Source organism: Pteropus medius, unplaced genomic scaffold (genome assembly GCF_902729225.1).
Source record: "Pteropus medius unplaced genomic scaffold, Ma_sr-lr_union100, whole genome shotgun sequence".
Taxonomy (NCBI): domain Eukaryota; kingdom Metazoa; phylum Chordata; class Mammalia; order Chiroptera; family Pteropodidae; genus Pteropus; species Pteropus medius.
The window spans coordinates 1-6,843 of NW_024345466.1; the positions used below are offsets into that span (position 1 = coordinate 1).

General features: G+C 44.7%; 1 long non-coding RNA gene across 1 annotated transcript; it reads left to right on the forward strand.

The window, feature by feature from the left end:
• Positions 1 to 1,385: 1,385 nt before the first annotated feature.
• LOC120611050 (uncharacterized) lies at positions 1,386 to 3,399 on the forward strand. The gene is made up of 2 exons (XR_005655070.1): positions 1,386 to 1,791; positions 2,669 to 3,399. It is a non-coding gene; the product is annotated as an uncharacterized LOC120611050 (long non-coding RNA).
• Positions 3,400 to 6,843: the final 3,444 nt, after the last annotated feature.

Sequence of the window (6,843 nt, forward strand, 5' to 3'; positions counted from 1 at the left end):
CCGTTTAGTAGCTGCATGAACCTCTCTGGCTTCAGTTTCCTCATATATCAGACGACCAGGGCATCATGTCGGTGCAGCAGGGCTGTTATACTGCCCCTGCCAGGCAGGCATTCACCAGCATTTACAGAGAGACCCGGCACTGTGTTTGGCTCACCCAGTTTAGGAGTGAGATTGACTTGTTCTCAGAAGGACATTTTGCTGCCCTTCCTGGTCCCATCTGAACTTGCAGGTTCTCTCAATGTGGCTTGTCACTCTCCCTGGGTAAATCCTGGGCTGGGGGTGCCACAGCCACAGGAGCAGTGCTCTCTAGACAGGGAAGGGGTATTCATGGGGTCCAGAGGCAGGAGCCCCTAAGTAGGATTCAGGAGGGCTGAATCTTTACAGGCTGCATGGCCATCCTGAATGGGCCATCTGTATCTTCTCTCTGGGTCTGGTAGCTCATCGTCCCGGTAGTGGTAACCACTTAGCCACTGGGAAGCCCTGGGTGAGGCGGCTATATGTGCTGAACTCCAGTGGAGGCACCATGTTTTTTGTTTTTTGTTTTTTTAATTTGGTGGTAGAAGAAGTTCGGAGGTGAATAGATTTTTCTGCCTTTTCTTTCCAACATTTTAAAGGAACTCAGATCGTGGTTGTTTATAAACAGCAACAGGTCCTTTTGCAGTAAGGCCACATTTAAAAATCAGATAACCAAAGTCCTAAAAGTTCAAGAGATTTCGTGATACTTGGGCACTGAATGAATTGTTCTTTAATTCTTATTATTTAGTAAATGATGTTGAATTCGTAAGTTAGAATTCTAGCAACTACCGTTTGTCAAACACTGCTCTAAGTGCTTTACTGTCTCACTCCACAAAGCAGTCTTCCTATAGTGTAGCTACAAATGGCAACTCTTCTTTACTGCTGAGGAAAGGGAAGCTCAGAGAGGTTAAAACACCAGACCAAGGTCACACAGCTGAGAAGCAGCAGAACAGGCTATTTCAGTGAGCTCCCTCCTTTTCCATTTGGATTCTAACATGCTCAAAAAACCTGCTAGAACGACGAGTCAGTCTATCAACATAATGTGAAAAGGAAAAGAGAGACTACAAAATGAATGTATTGGTTGAAGAGTTTGGGAAGATTGGAGTGATGTCAGCTTCAGATACATCTATATCCAGGAGTACCAGTGATGTCATTAGGACCCCGTTTCTCTCCATCCCTCCGTGCTGCCTGTCTCGTGTTGGCTTTATAGTCTGCCTCTCTGTGTGGGGAGGTGGAGTGTTGCCCAGCTGCTCTGAGAGCACAGTCTGTCCCACCATTTCCCTGCCACCGTTTTGTGGATGGAGGCTGGCACTCCTTCTCCGCCTGGTATCAGGGGATGAGACCTGGGGCATTGGGGAAGAGGGTAGGGAGTCCCTGGAAGGTCCGTGCGCTGCAGGTGCAGGAGCGAGGGTGTGCTTGCGTCAGGCCAGCGAGGAAAAACTTCCCGCCAAGGCACCTAGGTGGCTGAAAGGCAGCTTTCTCGAGGGGCGGAGCCGCTCTCACAGCAGTTCCTGATGTCACTGGGCTCCGGTCCCTGTCCAGCAGCAGCGGCAGACCGCGAGCTGAGCACCCTGCAGCATCCGCAATTAGGGACTCGGAGCGCTGCGTGCGCGGCCATGGCTTCAGGCCGGCGGCGTGTGAGGGACTGCTGGGCGTGGGGGCGGCGGGAGGAGAGTCCCGGCCCTGGTCCAAGCCCTCGGGTGAGCGGCCGCCCTCCGGTCTTGTGCTACATAGGCAGAGACCCGGCAGAGGCTACTGCGCTCTGTCTAGAAGAAGGTAGGAGGTGGAGCAGGCAAGGGCCAGGGAGCGCAACCGTCGCGCTGGGCGGAGTGGGTAGCTGCAGCTCCTTGGGGAAAGAGTCTCAAAGAAGGGGTGGTCCCTGGCAGCGTGGAAGCCATCTCGGGTGTGGGGCTCACCTGGGCTGGAGGCAGGTGAATGTGGAGGCGGGACCTCAGATATATGGGAATACGGGTCTCTGGATTTTTTTTTCTGCTGGGAGCTCCAGCCCCCGCAGCAGGGTGAGGTGTGGGGGTGTGGGGTTGGGGAGCTTGGGAGGCTTGGGGGGTGGGGGGTTGGTCCTCCAGGTGTGGGGCACAACTGCATGATCTGTATTTGAGAGCCTGATGTGTATCTGTGTGATACAGCAATCTGTGGGAATGAGCGAGACCGTGACCATGTGTGTGTTGCTCTCCTGATGTCACCCACATCCTTCAACCTGAGACCCCATTGCTGCCGAGCTGGTATCACCCGTGTATCTTGAATGGCCACAGACCTTGGGGGCTGGCCTGATTTCTGTCCCCCTTAGTGTGTTGGAGGTGTCAGCATCCTGTGTCAGCACTGAGCACCAAGAAGCCCCTCCCGGGTTGATGGCAGACAGCCACCCAGGGCAGCTTACAAGCAGAAACCTGTTGCTGCCCCTCCCTTCTGGTGGAGTGTGGTTGTATGTCAGGGATGGCTTTAGGACAAAACTGGACCCTTAGAGTCCGAGAAGGGAGAGGGCCTTTAACCCAAGTTGTTTTTCTCTTTTTTTTCCTTTTACGAAATATATTAACCAAGGCTGTTTTCCTTTACCAGTTTGATGGGCAAATTAATGATAGAAACAAAAATAGATATATGATGCAAGTAACGAGTTTGCATCTTTTTCCTTGTCTAGGGACAGAGGCAGCACTTCGGCAGGATACCCAAGACCCCATCTTAAGGCAGCGAGAGAAAGAGCTCCAAGAAACCCGCAACAGGCAGGGACTACAACCCTCCTCCACAGGAAGCAGATACAGAAGAAAATTCCAGTCCCTCAACTTTCATAACACCAAAAAGGGGGTTAATGACTCTTAGAAAAAGGTTAGGCAGAAAAGTTAGATAGGGGATTTTGGGTCTGCCTGAGAAAATGCTGAGGTCATCCTATTCTAGAAAGGGTCCACCCTAGTCTGCCCACAATTAAGCAAGCCAGAGGGCCTTTTGGGGCTAAAAGTAACTCATACAAGTAAGCAGAAAATTGGGTACTCGTTTCAGCCAGTAACTCACACCTGCACAATGAAGAGCCCAATGACCTTCAACCTACCTGAACTCCATTATACCATCATTATAATAGGATGCATATGCCCGGAAGTTCATTAATATCATTATAGCTGACTGAATTCTGGCAACAAATATGTGCAGAAAACAAACAATGAGTTACTGAGTCCTGTCAGCAATAGTTGTCAATCAAGAAAGCCCACCCCTCTAAGAAAAGTTACCACCCACAGCAAATAGGGATAGAAACCCCAAAGACTTTGTTACTGTGCCCTTGAGCCTTTTGAGCCTCTCTTCTCTTCCTCAGCCTGCTTCCACATCTGGAAGTGTACTTCTTTACTTTCCCTTCTAATAAAGCTATTCTTTTCTGCTGTATTTTGGTGTCTTGCTCAACTCTTTGTTTGAGACATCAAGAGCCTGGACAATGTGCTGAGAACTCCACTCTTCAGTAACACCAACACCAAACACACCAGCTGGGAGAGCGGATGAGTGAGGCTGGACCCAGGAATGCTGCTCGCATCTTACCATGGTGAGGGCGGTAGTGGGGCGCACCCGCGCTTGGCTCCACTGGAGCTAGGGTGGAGTCAGGCAAAGGGAAGTACCAGGAGCTCTGGACCTACTGCCCCCTGACAGGAGCTGCTGCCACTTTGCCTTCGGCCAAGATGGCGGCCCTGAGCCCCATCTCCAACCAGATACTGCATGGGTCAACGGGCGGAGGGCAGGGTGCTGTGGGGTGGGGAAATTGTGCATGCAAGGATTTGAAGGAGGCTTGGACGAGGAGGCGTGGGGCTTCCCTCTAGCCATGGAATGCCGTGCTCTGTCCCTTCACATTTTGTCAGTGCTCTCCTTTAATTTGTGACACCTCTTACAGTTTATAAAGCTCTCACAGCCACTATATCATTTAATATACAAAATAACCCCGTGTGCATAAGGAACTAATATCCAGAATATATAAAAAAGTCTTACAACTCAATAATAAAGACAATCCAATTTTAAAATGGGCAAAATAGACGTTTCTCAAGAGAATATACAAATGACCAATAAGCCTGTAAAAGATGCTCCTTAGTTCTTAGAGAAATACAAATCAAAATCATGAGATATCATTTCACATCTGCTAGGATGGTTGTAGTAGTAATGTTGGTGAAAATGCAGAAAAATTAGAACCCTCATACACTGCTGGTAGGAATGTAAAATAGTGCAGCTACATGGAAAAATAGTTTGGTAGTTCCTCAAAAAGTTAAGGTTGCCTATGATCCAACAACTCCACTCCTTGGTATATACCCAAGAAAATTAAAAGCATATTCACACAAAAGAGTGTACACTAATGTGCATAGAAGCATTATTCATAATAGCCAAAAAGTAGAAACAATCTAAATGTATGTAATAAATGAAAGAATGACAAAATGTGGTATATCTATACAATGGAATATTATTCAGTTGTAAAAAGAAATAAAGTACTGATACATTATCATGGATGAACCTTGAAAAATATTATGTTAAATGAAAGAGGCCAGTCACAAAAGACCACATCTTATATGATTCCATTCATACGAAATGCTCAGAATATGCAAATCCATACAGATAGAATGTAGGGCTGTAAGGAGATAAGAGAGGGGAGGAATGGGAAGTGAGGTTTATTTTTTGGAGTGATGAAAATATTCTGGAATTATATAGAGGTGGAGGCTGTACAACTCTGTGAATAAACTTAAAAACCACTGAATTATACACTTCGAACAGGTGAGTTTTTATGGCTTGTAAATTATGTCTTTTTTTAAAAGTGTGCAAGAATCAGGGCAGTTGCTGCGTTTATGTTTATTTTGTAGGTGATGAAAATGATGACAAATTTAAAAAATTTACCCAAAGTTCTAGGCCAGTATATAATGGAAACGAGAATCAAATTCAGTCTTGTAATTCTGTAGGTAGTTCTTCCATGCCAAATGTCAGACTTAGGGCATGCATGAATCAGCAGTTCTTCCCTATATCATTTTATCTCATTCACCGGCTCAACTCTAAAGCATTCGTCCACTGCTGCAATAATGGATAAACAGCAAACTTTTAGTGAGTGATTATTTTGTGTCCCTTACAACAGTCCAGATAGGGATGTTGAGGATCAAAGAAGTTAAGCACTCGCCCAGACTCACACAGCCAATAAGAGACAGAACCAGGATACAAACCCAGCTTTTCTCATTATGATACACCTGCTTGTCTATATTTCCTGCGTATTTCTTAATGTTTATTGAGCACTTATAATGTACTAGGCATTACTCTAAATTCTTCACACAGATTATCTCATTTAATCCTCACAAGAATTTTCTGAGATAGGAACCATTGCTATCTTTATGTTACCAGTGGGGAAACCAAGGTAAAAAGAGGAAACTTTCTATTTCAGGTCTCAGGGCTAGAAAGTAGCAAAGCTAGGATTAGAACAAAGGCTGCTCAACTTCAGAATCTGCATCCGTAAGCACTGCACTATAGAATTCTCACTCTTACTCATTTCAAATCTATCTCCAGTGGCTTTCTAAAAGAATCATTGCAAAGCTCCCATATTTTAAAACTGCATGTCTGGAAGGATATATGCCAAGCTGTATTTGTTATTATTGTTGTTGTTATAAAAACTACATGTATTTTTTAAAAGATGAACAAATTCCTAGTTTAAAAAAAATTTAAAAATCATGCCTGGAATTATTGCTTTATTGTGGCAGCTTCCAGGGGCCTCCAGTGTGGACCACGGAAGTTCTCAAAAACCAGTTGATACTGATTCTTCGAACATGACATTAGCTGAATTAAAATGCATTTAAAAAGCACCTCTGCAAGCATGCTTTTTGATGACTGCCTTAGAGGCAGTAGTCATAATGGTTAAAAGCAGATACTTAGGTTTGTGTTTGACTGCCGTATTTGGCACTTACAAGCTGAGTGACTTTAGGCAAGTTACAGTAATTCTCCTAAGCCTCAGTTACCTAACCTGTAAATTGACAGTAACATCTTTCTCCTAAGGTTGTGATGTTAGATAATATAGTAAACAATATAACCCACATAAGTACTCAACAATACATATCCATTGTTATCAGCAATAACAGGCGACAAAAGTTTTTGTTTGTTTTTGTTTTGTTTTGTTTAATGTTTTGCAGTTCCATTTTTAACCAAAAGAGTTTCAAGAGTCTCAGAAGAGGTGTATTTCATTTTCCTTTTTAAAGCCACTTTCCGCTTTCCTCTGGCAGGTTTTCAGAGTCAAATTTCCAATATTCTTGTCTTTGTTTCTTTCTCTCTGACTCTTCAAATTAACTATATCTATAGTTTGAAATATTTGTTCCTTTTATTCGCTCTTTCATTCATCCACCCAATGACCTTTTTAAAGCACGTAATTTATGCAACGCACCGACGCTATGAAGATCTTAAAAATTAATTAGACACAGACCTTGGCCTAAAGAAGCTCAGTCTTTTTTAGCAAATAAAAATAGCAAGTTAAATTAGAATCTCATATAAATAACGAGTCATTTGTTAGCATAGTTACATCCCCCGCAATGGGACACCGCGGAGGGAAGGGACTATAATGCAATATAAAGGACAAACAAAGAGATTCCTTAGAAATTCTGCCTAAATTTTGATTAGACTGGTTTAGGAAGAACTGCATGACTAATAGTACTTGTCCTGGAGGGCGAAATGCACACGGTATTTCCAGATTGAAGGGCTAAACTATGTGAACCGAAATTCATCCGCCAGCTTTGCCACCCGTGGCCGCTGGATGCCGCCATAGACGCCTTTGCTGAAACCATAGACAAAGCGGCGTCCTAATCGCCTAGAGAGGCTTTTCTCCGAGCC